This window comes from Astyanax mexicanus, chromosome 6 (genome assembly GCF_023375975.1).
Source record: "Astyanax mexicanus isolate ESR-SI-001 chromosome 6, AstMex3_surface, whole genome shotgun sequence".
Taxonomy (NCBI): Eukaryota; Metazoa; Chordata; class Actinopteri; order Characiformes; family Acestrorhamphidae; genus Astyanax; species Astyanax mexicanus.
Genome location: NC_064413.1, coordinates 22,253,479 through 22,270,763, shown reverse-complemented (window position 1 = coordinate 22,270,763; position 17,285 = coordinate 22,253,479). Strand labels below are relative to the sequence as shown.

The window sequence follows — 17,285 nt, the reverse complement described above, 5'->3', positions numbered from 1 at the left end:
TAAAATAATTCAGTGCTAAAAATTCAAGTGCTTTTAAATTTCAAAGTCTGGTGACACTGTTTTACTTCCATACTAAAACAGCTTGTGCAGCGGAACTGACCAATTTATTATTTGTGTGTTATTCAATTATATAACAAAGGCAGAGCCTCTGCGTCCTCAGTATAACAAATTACCTCCCAACCCGTAATTAACACTGGGCATAAATCATTTGTCTTATTTCATTATGGCCCAATCAGAGAGGAATGTACTCTGACAGCTGGCGATTTCTGCCCAGTTTATCCGCTCCACACTCTACACTAAAAGTGTGTGGTTGTCTGAGTGGTTGTCTGCAGCCAGCTGCACTCAGGTGTAACTCATCTGAATGTACCTGTCACTTCACCTGTGATACTTACTACTGAGATCATAGTGGTCAACTGAGCCCTCAGCCATCCGGCAAATCTTCTCAGTCAAGGAAGAATAACGCACTGTGGGCATTCCCTCAAGCACTTGGAAATCACAGCTTTAAAGTTCTCCAGAGGGCCTTACATACATAGTTAAGGTCAGTGAGCTACAGAGCTGGAAAAATCCAAAGATGCTGTCTGAATAATAAGTCTTTATAAAGTCTAATACTAAATTAAATATTATGGCCTCTATTTTAGCGTTCTATAGGTAGGCTGTCAACTGCACACCATACAACTTGATTTAGGGCATCAGAGTTTCTTTGCTATCATAATGACGGGAAAAGTACACCTTGGGCATCTCGAATTTCACAAAAGCCATGTACTAATTCTAATTCTAATACTTATTAATCATGGGTGTGTTTTGGGCGTTACATAAAAGAAACCAATCAGTGTATAGTCACAGCGCTACAACTTGGTGGATTGGTATTTTAACGGCACACCTGGACATGTCTTCTCAGCAGAGGAAACTGACCTGCTTTTTCATGCTGTGATAAAGCCATAATCTGTGCAAAACTTTCCTACATTTCCATCAGAATACCCTCTTTGAACACTCAGGTTCCCATATTTTTTGGACAAACATCTCCGCATATGTTGCCCCATTCTTGACCATAGTTTTATATCATTAAATTTCAAAATGGTTCAATACACTCATCCTAGCTTTAAACTCTATGCTATCTACAAGCAGAATAAATACCTCTGTTTCAGTGTATAACAGCGTTAAAATTTTTACTTCATGATAAAATCTGTAGCCCGGCCCTTAATTAGCAACAATAATAAGGAACAAAAATCAAATGTTGCTTTTTGTTCATATTATGTTTTGTATTTTGTATTTTAAATTTTCTCTTTTATGGGAGGTCCTTTGTGATTTTATTCCCATCTGGATTGACCATGTGCGTGCTTGTCTCAGACGTCCTCTGAGAAAATTAAAGGCTGAATTACCTACTGTTTTTCACTAAACTCTGTGGTCCTACGGTAAAGTTAATGCCGTCTGGATCCACATCCCTGAGTTTTATCACCTTGCGTTTAATAAAATATCTATTTATTCACTGCTACACACTGTCATTACATTTTGGTCGTGCGTTTCCGCGGAGATCCACACAAACACACAGCGATTGAAAATGGGGGGATACTAACGTTATGTGATCAAGAAAGCCAAAAAACAGTTTTTTAATTATAGTTTTTTAATTTATCACTGAGTAGAAGTGTGAAATATTATTCACAGACGTCCCCCTGAGAAACGAATCCCGTCCGGATAGGGCTGAAGTGGTTTTCCAACAGTGGCGCAGCTGTGATTTCTGTTGCCAAGATAGCAATATACTAGAAATTGACCTGAACACATCTCACTTCCAGACCACATCTATCAGTGTAGATATATCCACAAGAACCGTTGTTATTTAAACAATGCAGGTGGAAGGCATCAAAATTCACTTTTGACGGGGTGTAAGATAGTAATGAGCATTGCGAGGCACCTTTTGCAGAGTGTAAGATACAGCCCTATGTATGTTACTGCAACAGTTACCAATCAAGCGCACAGTATGACTGTTAGTACAGGATTCATAGAAAGTGTTACTCAGCTAGTTGTCTTAAACACAGCTTGAAAACAGACTGCTTGTCCTCTTGTTTATGCCACAGTCTTAGTGTGTAAGAAAAATCTCTGCTGCAAATTACAAGAGCCCATCCTCTCCACTTTAAAGTCGACATTGTTCTTTCACCATAATGATGCATGTATTTTTAAGATTATTATGGATTCTGCGGCTCCACCTCACCTATGGATCGCACACAAATAGCTTAATCACAAGCTGTACTTTCATTAAAATGATCCATAACAGATCATTTGTCTTATACGTTACAGCGGGGCCAAGGGTGATCATTTAAGCAAATCATTTTCATTATAAATAAGCAGTCTGGATTTTCTATTCCCTAATTACACTGTAACACTCGGGCCATTTCCAAATGAGAACCCAGGGTTATTAAAACACTCTGTTATGCAACTGCACATAATTAACAGCAAAAATTGGGCTTTTTAAATGTGAAAGCTCCATATGAACAATTAATGTTCTAATCAACCTTTCTGGAACATGTTGCTTAGTTCATTTAGAACAGCTCTCTTGTTTGCATAATGAACACAGCTTAAATGGGCAGGGAGGCGGGGAGGGTGAAGAGCGAAGGAAACGTAGAGATTGAAATGACTGGGATTCACTTTAGGCCACTTAAGTTTGTCTAAGGCTCTGCTAATATACATCCATTTGTGCAAATGCAATCCTATTGTCACGATCGGGACTCACTGGTTAAATGCATGTTTCTTTGCCTTTCCCTTGTGTAGTATGGTAGGGGATACAAAGGTGCTCAGAGATGCATGTTTTCTTATTCAGCAGTGGTAATTTAAACAGCTTTGACATTAAATCTGGATCTGTGCAGAGAATCTTAATGTACCCTTTATGTATTGTACAATTTTAGAGTGAAAAAAGGAAAAAGAAAAGCATAACAATAAACACATTTGGGCACTCCAGTAAGATTTTAACTTCATTAAGACCTTATATACATTATATATATATATATGTATATGTATATATTTATAATTTCTGACACAAATTAAATCCTATTCGCCTATCCCATTAATGTTGAACATTTAAGAGCTTCAAGAGTACTTAACAGTGACTGGCTCCAACAGGCTTTTTTCTTTTTCTTTATATGAGCTTTGAATTAAAAACAACAATCAAGGACGCATTTCTAGCTGTACATCAAAACAAATCAAGCTCTATTTGTCTTAAATTACTGTGAGTCATATTAAACAACCTGTATTTCTGAAGAAAAAAACCCCCACAAATGTACAGCTCATTTAAAAATGCATCTGTTTGCCATTTGTATGACTGTGAGGCTTCCTAGTGTGATTATTTGAATGTGTATTATCAAATAGCTTTTAAAAGCACGACACTAATGAATAATACTGTTTAATTAGGGTATGATTCATCTCCAGCTTAATGACTATTCAGTGTGGGCTAATTTATTTTCCCGTCATTATAAAGTGTTTCATTTCACATTTGATATGGATTATATAAGTGTGGGTGCATGTTTGTGTGTGTGTGTGTTTTTAGAATTTCAAACTTAGACAAAGGAGAATAACTAGAGCTGGAAGAATAAGTTAATTGGTATGGAAAAGGGTTTGGCAGTAAGTCATACGTATCAGATGCTAAGTCATAATTATAAGACACTTCATAATTACTAGATGGAAAGTCATTATTATGAGATACTAAGTCATAATTACCTCATCATTTTGACTTAGTATCTCATAATCATGACTTATTTTCTCATAATATAAGGAAGTCCATTTCTGCCACTTGGAAAAAACTAAGGGTCTTCCACTAAGTCGTAATAATAAAATACTAATTCATAATTATGAGATAATACCCCAGACTATCTCATGATTGTGACTTAGTATCTCATTATTATGATTTAGTGGAAGACCCTTAGTTTTTTCCAGGTGGTAGAAATGGACTTCCATATATATTTTTATTGTAATAAGTCATAATAACAAGATCCTAACTCATAATTATGAGATATTAAGTAATAATTACTAGCTGGTAATTCATTATGAGATACTAAATCATTATTAATATATACTAAGTCATTATTATAACCAGTGTTGGGAAGGTTACTTTTAAAATGTAATCCCTTACAGATTACTGATTACATCACTCTAAATGTAATTTGTAACGTAATCAGTTACATTACTTCAAGTGAGTAACGTAATCTGATTACTTTGAATTACTTACAATATTGTCGTTTTTTAAGCCTGAATGAATGTAGCAACCACATATTGCATATTATTGTTTTATTTTTCTTTCCAGTTAACAAATAAATAAACAAATAAAACAGCCTTTTTAATCACTCTTTAAAAATACTTATGAAACCATTTCATCAAACAATTTTATGAAACACTTCTATAAATTGATGATAAAATCATTAAAAACCATTAAAAACCAAACAATGTAACAACAACTGTAAGCTATCTATTTGCAGGTTTGCCACTTTCTGCAGGTGGATTTTTTGCCAGGATTATCTAGGGGTGTAAATCACAAGATTCATTATGATACGATACGATTATTTTAGTCAGCGATACAATACTGTATGATACCTCAAACCTTCAACACTTTAATTTCCATTATTTAGGTTCCATTTGAGAACATCAAATGCAGAAGAAAAAAAAGAGCCTGTTATATTTAGAGTTTATAATGTGTGTATGGATGTTGGTGATGAATAGTCAATCATTCTCTACATTTCCTGATTCCTGATTGTTTGTTGACAAACAAATTACAAAATTTGTAATTTATACCACAAAACATTGAAGAGTTACACTGCATTATATTAGGTGTCCACCAGGCGTCTCCAAAGTGTTCAACTCTCCAGAGTGCACCTAATCTAATACAAAGATACACACGTAAATCTGTCTCTGTACAACAACAGTTTGTGATATTTTTGTTTGTTTGTGATTAAATAAATTAATGTAAGTCTATTTCAGAGTAATATTAATATTTTTTCATGAAATGACACGTATGCGCGCTGTGGGCGCACCTTTGTTTAGTAGAGGGATTTTTGTGACAGCGGTTAGGCATGCCCCACCCCCAGCCATTAGGAGACCAATCAGAGCAAATCACGTATCAGTGTTTTCATCATAGGGTGGACTATTGGTTGAAATAGGTGTCAATCACATTTGTGACCCTGGAGAAATGCTATGATCTGATTTGATTGGATTGGATTGATCCAGCGCTCACGTTATTGGTTCAAAAGACGATCACTCAAGAAAAGTAGTTGTTTGTAGACCAATAAAAACCACAGGATCTAGAAGAGGACATCCTTAGCTTTGTACTCACGTACAACTTTACGGGAAAACATTACATTGTGTGGTCACTAGGAGCTTGAGAATATGACGGTGCGGCTGCGCTGAAACTAAAGCATGTTTGTAAATAGAAGTGAGCAGGCGAATAAAGGACTTTATAGATATTTTATCTGCGGTTCAGAGCTGTATTGTGGATGCTTTGATAGTAATTGAATTTTCTATAATATAATCTGATGTTATTTTATATACTAATAATATTTTATAAGCTATTTTGTTAGGGAGGCGTGTTCCTCATGTAAACAATGTAAAAAAAACAGGCTGTTTTCAGTTGGAGATTTCTGGCGACTGGTTTCATGTAAATTTGCATGCAGGTAGTTAAAGTAGTACTATTGAATATGAGTCGGTTAGTTGGTCGGTGTGTTAAGAATATTTGACGCTTTTAAGCATTCTACTTTACATACTCAGAACGGGCCGCCGGCGGGCCCGCTAGAGGGCGCTTCTGCTGTGAAAACATTCAGAGCAGGAGGTTGTGAATCACAGAATATTCTGATGTCGTGATTTATGTGAATGTGATTGTGTTTTGTCAGTGTTGGAGTGGAAGACCAAAAATAGAAAAGTACCGCAATGTAATCCATTTATTTTATCAGAGTAACAGTAATCTGATTACCACTTACTAAAGCAGTAACTGTAACGGATTACAGTTACTCATGATTTGTAATCTGATTACGTAACGCCGTTACCTATAATCCGTTACTTCCCAACACTGATTATAACATACTAAGTTATAATGCTAAGTTAAAATTACAGGCTGGTAAGTCATTATTATGAGATGTAAAGTCATTATTATGAGATGTAAAGTCATTATTATGAGACACTAAGTCTTAATTATGAGATACTTGGTCATAATCACTAGCTGGTAAGTCATTATTATGAGATACTCAGTCATTATTATGAAATGCTAATTCATAATTATTAGATAATACCCCAGACTTGGAAGACTCTACTTTTTTCTAAGTGGTGAAAATAGGCTTCTATAGATATTTAACACCTCCTTTTGGTAGAATTTTTTAGAGATAAATAATGTTTTTTTTGGGATATAGAAGAGTTGGGCAGTATGAGAATAAGACTATATACTGTGGTATTAATATATTTGAACTGATTTTTTTTTAACTAATACTGTATTTTATTAATATTATGACGGGTCTGACGTGCCAGATTTTTGTCTTAGTTTTTGTGTAACAGGCCGTGGGCATTTAGGATAGCCACAGGTTGGGGGCGCTCTCTGAATCTGAGTAGTACTCGGAAAATGGGTGGATAAATCACAGTTTTCCCCCACACCATAGTCAAAGAAAACCTCCAAGTCTCCAAGATGACCTTCAAAACACTGCTAGGATCATTCACTCGACTCTGTGCCCAGGTTCGAAGCTTTATCTTCTTAGTGTGTGTGATACGATCCTCAATTAGCTAGAACACTATCTGTGCTGTTGTGTTACTCTAGCGGTTAGCCTGTTAGCGGTTAGCATTTCTAGCGTTAGCGGTTAGCATTTCTAGCATTAGCCAGTTAGCAATTCTAGTACTTAGCCTGTTAGCGGTTAGCATTTCTATCAGTAGCCTGTTAGCGGTTAGCATTTCTAGCATTAGCCTGTTAGCAATTCTAGTGCTTAGCCTGTTAGAGGTTAGCATTTCTATCAGTAGCCTGTTAGCGGTTAGCATTTCTAACGTTTGCCTGTAAGCTGTTAGCATTTCTAGCGTTAGCCATATAGCTAAGGTTAACAAACTAAGACTTGACTCAGAGTTTTTATCATCAGTACTCAGGTTAGCTAGCTATTAAAAACATGCAGTTAGTGAGCTGTCTGCACTAAACGTTTATAAAGCTAGTTAAGTGTAGTATCACCACTTAGTATTTGGTGCTCACCATTTTTATGTAAAAAGGGAGGGAGAGAGTGGTGGCAGGAAGAGCCGTTAAAGTTTGTTTAAGTTTTTTTTTTAAACTCTACTCTCAGAAATTAAATGATGTAGCTTTCAGCATCACTTCGGGCTAGGTTTATCTTTGCATTTGTTTGTTTACCAGAGGACTGACTGTTTTCTCTGTGTAACTTTCACTAATATGTGATTTGAGTAGCACTGCAGGGCTACATGTATGTATGTACATTTGTGCATACAATCAATGAATTTGTTATCTTTTACCTTTTATTGTGTCATTAACTTATACATCTTAAGCCTGGAGACGTTAAAAGCATTTGTTTATAATAAGCAATTGTATGTTTTAGAAAAGCAGCTTAAGTAGTTCATGAAAAGGTCACTTATCCAATTAGCCATTTCCTGATATAATGGGGACAGAAAGTTGTCAGACTCTTCATAAATGGCTTTGTTAATACAACAGCGCAAGAGATCTAGCACTTAGCGGCTAATGCTTATACTGCTTTAGCCTCTGTGCTGGAGAACTAAACAGAAACTCCTGTATAACTCTGTACTTCAGTGGAGTGGCTTTACTGCTCCTTACAAATTGACTGGTAAATTCATACATAAGGCGCACTGAAGATTTTTAGGAAAATTAAAATCTTTAATTTTCCCAAAAATCTTCAGTGCGCCTTATAATGCCTTCAGTGCTCCTTTGTTTCATTGTATGTAGTGTCACAGTGACTTGCACTTGCATGTAGGAGACGTCTCATAACTTGGGTGACTAAGGGTGACTATTTAAAGGCAACATTCTTTTATCACACTACCATAATTGATGAATGATGATAGCAATTTACATGCTGCGGTCACTGCTCTTCACCCAGGCGTGGTGGCTGAACTGATTTAAAGCTCTATTAAAATAGATAGAGGCAGTGTTTGTTCTGGAGCGAGGGGCTGCTCTGTCTCGGAAGGCAGGTTTGGATATTCCCAGCGGCTGTTGACTTATGCCTAGCTGTCTAGTAATTAGGCTGGCTAATAGCCTGCTGTGAGGAGGACTTCAGTGCTGGTGTGAGCAGTCACTGCTGTGGGCATTCACCACAGGAGAAACAGCCTGTAATTGAGTGGTCAGTCCGGGTCTACCCTCACCCACAGTCAAGATATATCGTTCGATCTGAGTGTACAGCAAGGCTGAGATATATTGTATATATTGGTAGCACTGAGCTTCCTCTATCAAATTATACTATGATATAATATACGAGATTCAAGTTTTGAAATGTTTTTTTTGTGCAAATTAAACTTTTTTATCAAGGATTAAGGCTGCTCTCCAGAAACATTTCATCACGAGAATTCACCTGAACTTAAAACGAGACCTCAGTGTAATACTAAAATATGTACTTAATTCCTTAAACCAAACTATATCAAATGTTTTTGTACTGCAGACGTATTTTTTTAAAAATAATTTTTAACTCCAGTTGCCTTTTAAACATGCTCTACCTGTATCTCCAGCATACAGGTGAGTCAACCAATCAACTCACTGTAAAATTAATCTTGTCAACAGGGCTTCAGTAGGATGTTCCTATTTGGACTGTGCAGTGTGTCCCGGGTATCTGTGTTTCTTTTGTCCTCTGACTCCGCCTGCTGCTCACTCCCCAACACTTACTCCACCCCTGAGGTGGTCTGTAAATAACAGGGAGCGAGCGGCACTGCAGCATGGAAGCTAGCAAGCAGGGCTGCTTTAGTTAAACCAGCAGAAGATCACCTTACAATTTCTTTTTTTCCTCAGAAGTATCTTATGTCTGAGGTCATGTCTAAATTTGTCGAATTATTTTTTGACTAAGTAATTTTTGGAGAAACATCTGACAAAGTTGATCTCTAAATAAAATCTAGGTGAGCATTAACAGTCCAAGGGATTGAAAACAAAAAGGATAGAATAAAATGGAACAGAATTTTTAAATAAGTACATTTAATATAGATTAATAAAAATTATATTGCACTTAAAACCAAAAATTAAACATAGATTAAAAAGTAAGTAATTTGAAAAACAAATTATAAAGAACATAAAACAAAAACGAATAATAGCAAAATCAAATTATTTAAAAATAAAAATATAAAAATGAAAATAATGAACTAAGATCATCAGAATGACAATAAAATATAGAAATGAAAAAACATAAACTTATTTAAAACAGTTACATCTGAAGGTGGTTAGACATTTTTCGTAATGAATTCCAGCTGGCTGGTGCTCTGTATTTAAGAGCAGATTTTCTGAGTTCACTAAAAACTCTTAGTACCTAACCGGTCATCCAGTCACTGGGGCGAGTCTAATATGTACTGTTATTTATTAAGATCAGTGCAGAGATATAAGATGGCAGATGGCCAGAAAATGATTCATAGAAATAAGGAAGTGTGTTTCCTTTTGTGCTGCAAGTGAGGACCAACCAACCTTTTCATATAGTGCTGTGAGACCAATAAGGAAGCCAAACTAAATACCAATTAGCAATTAGCAAACAATTAACTAGACAGTGGAAGCATTAATATCCAGTCGAGCAGCAGTACATTCAAGTTTTGCTATATTGAGTAGATTAACCACCCAAAATGATTCCATATGAAGTCCAGGTGTAATCCATTTTTGTAGAATTGTCTTTTTCAGCAGCAGTAAATCCAGAGAACAATAGCTTGCACTGTGTCATCTTTAACTCCAAGTTGGAGACAATCGTCAGGTTTTGTGTTTGAAAACACACCGTGTGTGTTAGATAGTCAAGTTTTGTATTTGTAAAATGTGTTGTGTTTGTTTGCAAGTAGTATAATATTTACAGAATATGTTTTCTTTATTTGCATAGTTTTGGCACTAATTTAGCTCCATAAAAATGTATGTGTTAAGAATTATAATTTTTTTTACTTAACTTACTTTAGCTTTATTAGAAGGAAAACCTGAAGAAACCCCCTCGTCCTTTCTAGTGTTGCATAGTGCCCTTATAATATGTATGAAAATAGAGCAGAAAATAGGCGTTTTTTCATAGAGCTCTTTATAATCCAGTGCGACATACAGTGCAAAAAAAAATAAATTCTGAGCTTTGTATCCTAAGAGGTATCATATCTTGTTTTATCCAATAAATCCAATAAAAATGTATATTTTTACATTGATTTCCATTAAAACTTAAATAAGACTTTTCCTTTACTTATAAAACTGGTATTTTGTAGATATGAAGTTTTTACTAAAGTATATTTAAATATAGACACCATTGACTTTCACTAAAGTACCTTTTTCACCAAATGCTTGTTTCCAACAGAAGAAGAATATGACACAGATACATACATTTACTTCCACTCAGCCTTCCTGTACTTTTCACACCCCTGTCGAGTATGATGAGTTAATGACAGTGAAAACTTTAGAGAAGACAAAGAGGAGTTCAAAACGAGATCAGATCAGCTCACATAAACTCCACATAATCCAGCAACCATTTATACGCATTTAGAAGAGAACAAGTGTAAAGTTCAACTGGAAACATTGCAGAAATGATGATTCATCCTTTATGAATAAAACGAGATGAGCGATATGATTACCACATGTCTGAAACCATCAGCCTGCTCACTTTATAATGACAAGTTAACTGTGAATATTACAGTGGATGTGCTCACATTAAGATACGCTTTTCCCATAGCATGATATGATGGCTCAGACATATGGAAGCTAGTTCCAGTCACTTAAACTCATTTTAAAAAATCATATGTTGTACATCAATACATAATTACAAAAATGACAAAAGAGGATCTTAAAGTGTTCAGAAAGTATTTCAAAACATGAGGATATCGTAGGAAAATATTTTGGAAATAATCTTAAAATATCAAAGTATTTGAAAAATAATTACAGATCCTCCCTAAATAACCTGTCTTATCTTAGTATCTCAGAATAATTACTTAGTATTTCAAAAATAATGACCCAGTATCTTGACATCATGATTTGATATTTATTAATAACAAGTTTTTAACATATAGACTTGGCATCTCAAAATAATGACAATAGAAATATACATAATAATGAAAAATAAGATTTCAAACAGAGAAATCAGTCTAAAATATCAAGAAAGTATTTAAAAATCTAGAAATGATCTACAATGAGAACATCTTAATTATTTTTTAAGTATCTAAATATTATAAGTATAGAATTACTGAAATGATTGAAATATAATTCATATTAATTGCTTATTATCTTAAAATAAAGACGTATCATTTCAATGATGACTTTGTATGACAAAAGAAGACTTTTCATCTCTACATATTGAGAGTGTCTCAAAGTAATGACTTAGCATTAGCATTTATCGAAGATAAAATATGTAAAAAATGACAGCATCTTAAATGAATGGTGAAATATCTCAAAAAAGGACTTAGCATCTCAAAAATAATAATGAAACGGTAATTTATTAAATAATGGAAAAAAATAAACTTTCTTTCTTCTTAGAATATCAGTCAGGGTAAGACCCAACACTACCACAAGCAAATATATATATATATATCTTACATGTTAGCACTACAACAAACATAAAAAAAAAATCAGGCCGTATCTGGCCTGTAAAGTGACTGCTGCCAGTATCAGTGCCAGAAACCCACGTCTAATTGCTTAATAAGGGTCTCTAGGTTGTGATAATTGACCCCCTGTTCCAGCTCTTTTAAAATGTGCTCAGTATCACACAGACTGCTGCCTTCATTAGGCGCAGAGCTGGAGCTTAAAAGGGCCGGTTTCTCTGACCTCTCAAGAATTGGCTTTTTGAGGCTCACAAATTGATGTTTGGTTCTGTATCTGTGTCCATCCTCTCACTCAGCGTTTGCCCTTTGATCAGTTTTCAAAGCAGCAGGTTGTAAAACCTTTCAGAGAGCCTGGTCTTTTCAGAGATCGCTGCCAGTCAGGCAAAGGCTCTGGATGTATTTACACTAATGAACACATCACCGTATTTGTCTGAGGTCATTCTCCTGCTTCACCATGCCGGAGCCTGCTGCTCTCGCTTATCAATAACAGACTGCAGGGAAGAAATTGACCTTCATCGAAAACAACCTGTGCTGAAGAAAACAGGCACGCCGAATCAAAAGCCTCAAACTGGTAAACACTCAGAGCTTTCACTCTAGCACAGTACCATCTATAGGGTTAAAATAAATTTTGTCAGAATAATTATTGTTGTTTTATACTTAAGCAATAATACATTTGAGGTTTGTGCTATAATGAGTAATATTGGCACAGCAGTGCCAATATTACAGGTTATATCACAAACCTCGAGTTTATTATTGCGATTATACCATTATCATTGCTTATTAAAAGATTAAAATAGGATGATAAAATGCAATCTGTTTGGTTATAAACACTCCGTTAGTAAAAATAGTTCTATTGCTGCTCTGTTTGTAGCTGCGCTGTAGTAAGCGCTGCATTGTTACTAGGTTAGCGTGGTGGCCACTATTTTCATCGTTTTTAAGTTAAAGTTTAATTTACTTCGGCGCCCCCCAGCAGCAATATCTGTGGAATTACAAGAGTCCACCTTAGATTCAGCTTAAAATACCCTATATTAAGTGAAAAATATATAGCCTACACTTAAGCCTTTATTTGAATAATATCAACTCTTAACCTGATATATTTATTTGTGTGGACCGCATCTTTGTCTGCACCGCCTATAGAAAACATGGCGTTTCTGCACTGTGTCTTTGGGATCCAGCGGCTCCCAGCGGTGTTAATGATATTGCATTTGGTTTGTATTTGGTTTGTGAGCGCTGCATCGTTGCTAGGTTACCTGTATGTGGCGGAGTAATACATGAAGTACTTTGATTACAGTGCATTACCAGCTAATAATGTCACCAATAAAACGCCTCTCAGCCAATCACATTGCGGGTCCGGAACTAACTGTGGTATAATTAATTATACAAAAACTTACTGCTATTACTAGAACACTCTCAGGGTGTACTCACACTAGGCAATCCATGCCATGCCCGAGCACAATTACCTCTCAAATCACGGTTCACTTGGATTCGGGCACCGTGTGCATGCAGTATGAGCACAATCTGTGCCTGAGCTGTTAGTGATGTTGATGTTAGCGATGTGACCTTTCTGTAAACAAACATGGCAGTGGTTTAGCACGGAAATCAGCTCCACTGTCAGGAAAAGCACCCTCTTTCTCTGTCGTAATGTATCCGTTACTGAGATAACCGTGACTTCTTAGTAAGTTAAAGTGGATTATCTCTGCTTTTAATAAAAAGACACGCTCCTGAGAGAGGGTGCTTTTCATGGTGGGGGGGCACTGGCAACCTTACTGAGCAGTGAGTGACGTAAGCGTGCTCGGGCACGGATTGTTTAAACATAGTTTGAGTATGTATATGTACAAATTCTTTTATCTAGTGATTGAGGCTTATGTTCAGGTGTGCTTAATAGCCTGGAAATTACAGTAAACAAAACTTTTATTTTAAGAATAACAAGCAGTTTTATTCAACCTTTATAGAATTTATATTCAAGTCACATTTAAGGGACTTCCGTTTCCGGTATGCCCGAGTGAAGACGCTGGTAGAGTAAGCTTCGACCATAACATATCTTTATTAGCCTGTTTGAACATATAAATCCACCTATTTATCTAGAAGACGCCGCTAGAATGTCCTCTTTGCAAAAGACAACCAGGAGAGAGCCGAAAGCGGGGGAGGGCGACGAAATAAAAACAGTCCAGAAGCAGCTAACGCTAGATGCTAGTCTAGCTCAGACAGACACTGGGAGTGAAATGCTAATGCTAACTGAGCTCCGTAAGTTTCGAGAAGAGTCGGGAAACGCTCAACGGGATATTATGGAGTCACAAACCAGGAAGGAGGCTTCAATTGGAGAAATCAAGAAAAGTATTGACGCATTGGAGGAGAGACTACACTCCGCAGAAGAGAGAGTGAGTAACACGGAAGATCGGGGCATACGGCAAGAAAGAGCATTAGCATATCTACTCAAAAAAGAGGCCATGCTAACTGCCAAACAAGATGATCTAGAGAACAGAATGTGCAGGAACAATATTAGATTATACGGGATAAAAGAAGTATCAGAAGGAAGAGAAATTATTCCGTTCATTGCTGACTTTCTCAAAACTGCGCTACCGTTACCTGAGGGCACAGCCATCCGCATTGAGAGAGCCCACAGAGCTCCAACACCAAAGCCGAAGCTAGCAGCTCCGCCAAGATCCATAATAGTTCGCTTCTTGGATTTCAGCGTAAAGCAAGTGGTACTACAGCAGGCATGGAAGCAGCGGGACGTGAATTTCCAAGGAAGGTACAAAGAAAACGAAAGCAAATACGCGAGGTGATTAAAAGGCTGAAGGAGCGGAACATCAAGGCACAATCTCCATACCCAGCTCAACTCAGATTGTTTCTGGACAGTGGAGTGGAAACTTTCTCCTCTCTGCTGGACGCTCAACCCACACTGAAGGAGCTGGGGATCTCTGTAGAGGTGCACAAACGAGATATTTTGGAGAGAGAATTATTATCGGATAGATGGCAGACCAAGGGGAGACGTGAGAAGCGTGATCAGATGCTGAACGATACAGAGATCAGGGCAATCATAAGATCGATGGATCGACGTGAGGAAGATGTGGAGCAAGAAGCGGTCTAAGTGGCGTCTACTGTTAAGTCATCCTTCTAACTATTGGTGGAGTGCTTAGAGATATAAAGTAAAAGGACATGCAGGCTTTGTTAGTGTAATATGTTTTAAAAAAAAGGGATCGGTCTGGGAGCATTTAGGGGAGTGCTCTTTTTTTTCTCTCGAGGCATTTAAAGCAGCAAAGAGGTGGAGATTGTGTGGATTGCTGCCTACACAAGTTGTGTATTTAAATCCAGGGAAACTACTTTCCCTTCCCATTGGACATCGGGAGTGTGTGGCCCCCTCCTTTCAAAGGGGTTACACACGGCAGTTGGAAGTTCTCAGATGAAACATATTAGTTTCCTTGTTCTTTTTTTTTCATTGTTATTTGGCAGGTGGACTCTAAAGGTTAATCTTGTTTGTAAAGGTACTGATACACTTTCGGAGTAAAATAACCAATATAATTTTTATGCACTTATGTCAACGTTGAAAATTGTGAGTTATAACATCAATGGTATAAATCACGTTATTAAGAGAAAATAAATTCTAACTCAGTTAAAACGATTGAACTGTACAATTGAGCTTCTGCAAGAAACGCATCTTAATGAGGAGGAACATTAAAAAGAGACTGGGTGGGACAAGTATTTAGTGCATCATATGAAAGCTTTAAAAAAAGGGGAGTAGCTATACTCTCATAATACTCTAGGTTTTGTAGCAGAAAAAGTTCTTAAAGACAAAAAAGGTTGTTGGATTATCGTGGTTGGTTCAATCGGAGGGATTGTTTTAACAGTTATGAATATATACGCCCCAAACGAAGATAATCGGGGTTTTTCAAAGAATTAGCCCAAATTCTAGCAGGGAACTCTAAGGGAATAATTATACTTGGCGGCGACTTTAACTGTGTCCTATACCGTTATATGGACAAATTTCCATTTGAACAAAAATATCAAGTATTGAAATCAATAGCGCTGAAAAATCTGTTCGAGGAGTTGGGGCTTGTGGATGTCTGGCGTATAAAAAAACCCAAGAGTTAGAGATTATACACATTTCTCAATAGCTCATAAAAGTCACTCTAGAATTGACTTATTTTGTGTATCCAAACAAGAGGTCCACAGAGTGATGGATTGCCACATTGAACCTCAAACTATCTCAGATCATGGACCAGTGTTAATGTCTCTAAATATGGAGTTGGCCAAACCCTTAAAACTCTGGAGATTAAATGTATCTCTTTTAAATAGCCCAGAAGCGATTAAATTTATCAAAGACGAATTACAGTTTTTCTTAGATGCTAATGACAGTGATTTGATTTCCCCCTCAATTTTGTGGGACACAGCAAAAGCATACTTGAGGGGCAAAATTATTTCATATTCTTCAAAAATTAAAAAAGAGCGAGAGGCAAATCAAGTCACATTTTAAGGAATAGTGTAAAATATGAAAATCACTGCCACTTTAAAGAATTCTTTACAGGTCTATTCACAGAAACAGAATTACATTAAACCCATCATTCGATTGATCTAATAATTCCAATCAATCTCCCAGAACTAGATTAAAATAAAAAAGGTTTAAAAAGATATCATCTCATTAGACCCAGTATGCAACCCCAGACATTACTACAGAACTTTAATTATTGTTAACAGTTTTATAGACCCTGCCATAGAACCCTGTGGAACTCCACAATTCCAAAAAGTCTCTGCATTAAAAGGATTAAAAGCTGAATAATTAACCTAATTAATCAAGAAAATGCCATGTATACACCAGTTCACTATTCTGATTGTCTCGCTTTCCTGTTATTTTACTGTTAATCTTGACTTAATTTTTGCGCGATGTCTTCGTAGGCATACTGCATTGGTCAGAAACAAGAATTAGTCATTTGCAGGTTGCAAAAGTGGGCAAGCCTCACAAAGGGGCAGAGGGAGATTTTGATGACAAGTTTGTAGGTTTGATAATACCCAGGTTTGGCAGGCCACCACTGTTATGACCTTTGACCCTTACTTTTCCCTAGGTGCTGCAGTAATGGATGCCCACTGCTCCGGTTATGTGTGATCACAATATATTACTGTGTGTCCTCTGAGTGTACTCACTAGTGCGTACGTGCGTGTGTTCACTTTAGGGATGGGTTAATGGCAGAGGCCAAATTCTATATCTGTGCCTAGTATTGTCTTGTCATTAGCCCCAGTAGGTGGTGCTAGAGTTTAAGTTTGATCATGGATGATATGTGATTTAAAACATTTGAAAATTACTTGTATAGAACAACCACTTTTGGTTCCATCAAGAACCATTCTTATAATAGTGTGAAGAGGTTGTACATCAAGCGAAGGTTCTTTAAGTGTTTTTGGCAAAAATAGTTTGACAGCACTTTCGTACAATGGAATAGAAAACCAACAAAAATGTGTTGTTTGATTTGGGATGCCATTTGCATAAGACTGTATAAATAAATAGCAGTATATCATGTAGTAATCCAAATCATATCATTAGTATTACAGTCATTTTGTCCAGATATATTCCTCAAGATTTCATTTTTACCTTT

The 17,285-nt window shown here is 36.4% G+C and overlaps 1 long non-coding RNA gene across 1 annotated transcript in view; it reads left to right on the top strand.

The window, feature by feature from the left end:
* The first annotated feature begins 6,534 nt into the window (after positions 1 to 6,534).
* Positions 6,535 to 17,285, top strand: part of LOC125802354 (uncharacterized) — a 63,163-nt gene continuing 52,412 nt past the window's right edge. Inside the window, exon 1 of the long non-coding RNA XR_007439395.1 lies at positions 6,535 to 6,694. This is a non-coding gene — a long non-coding RNA (uncharacterized LOC125802354). The remainder of the gene's footprint in view (positions 6,695 to 17,285) is intronic.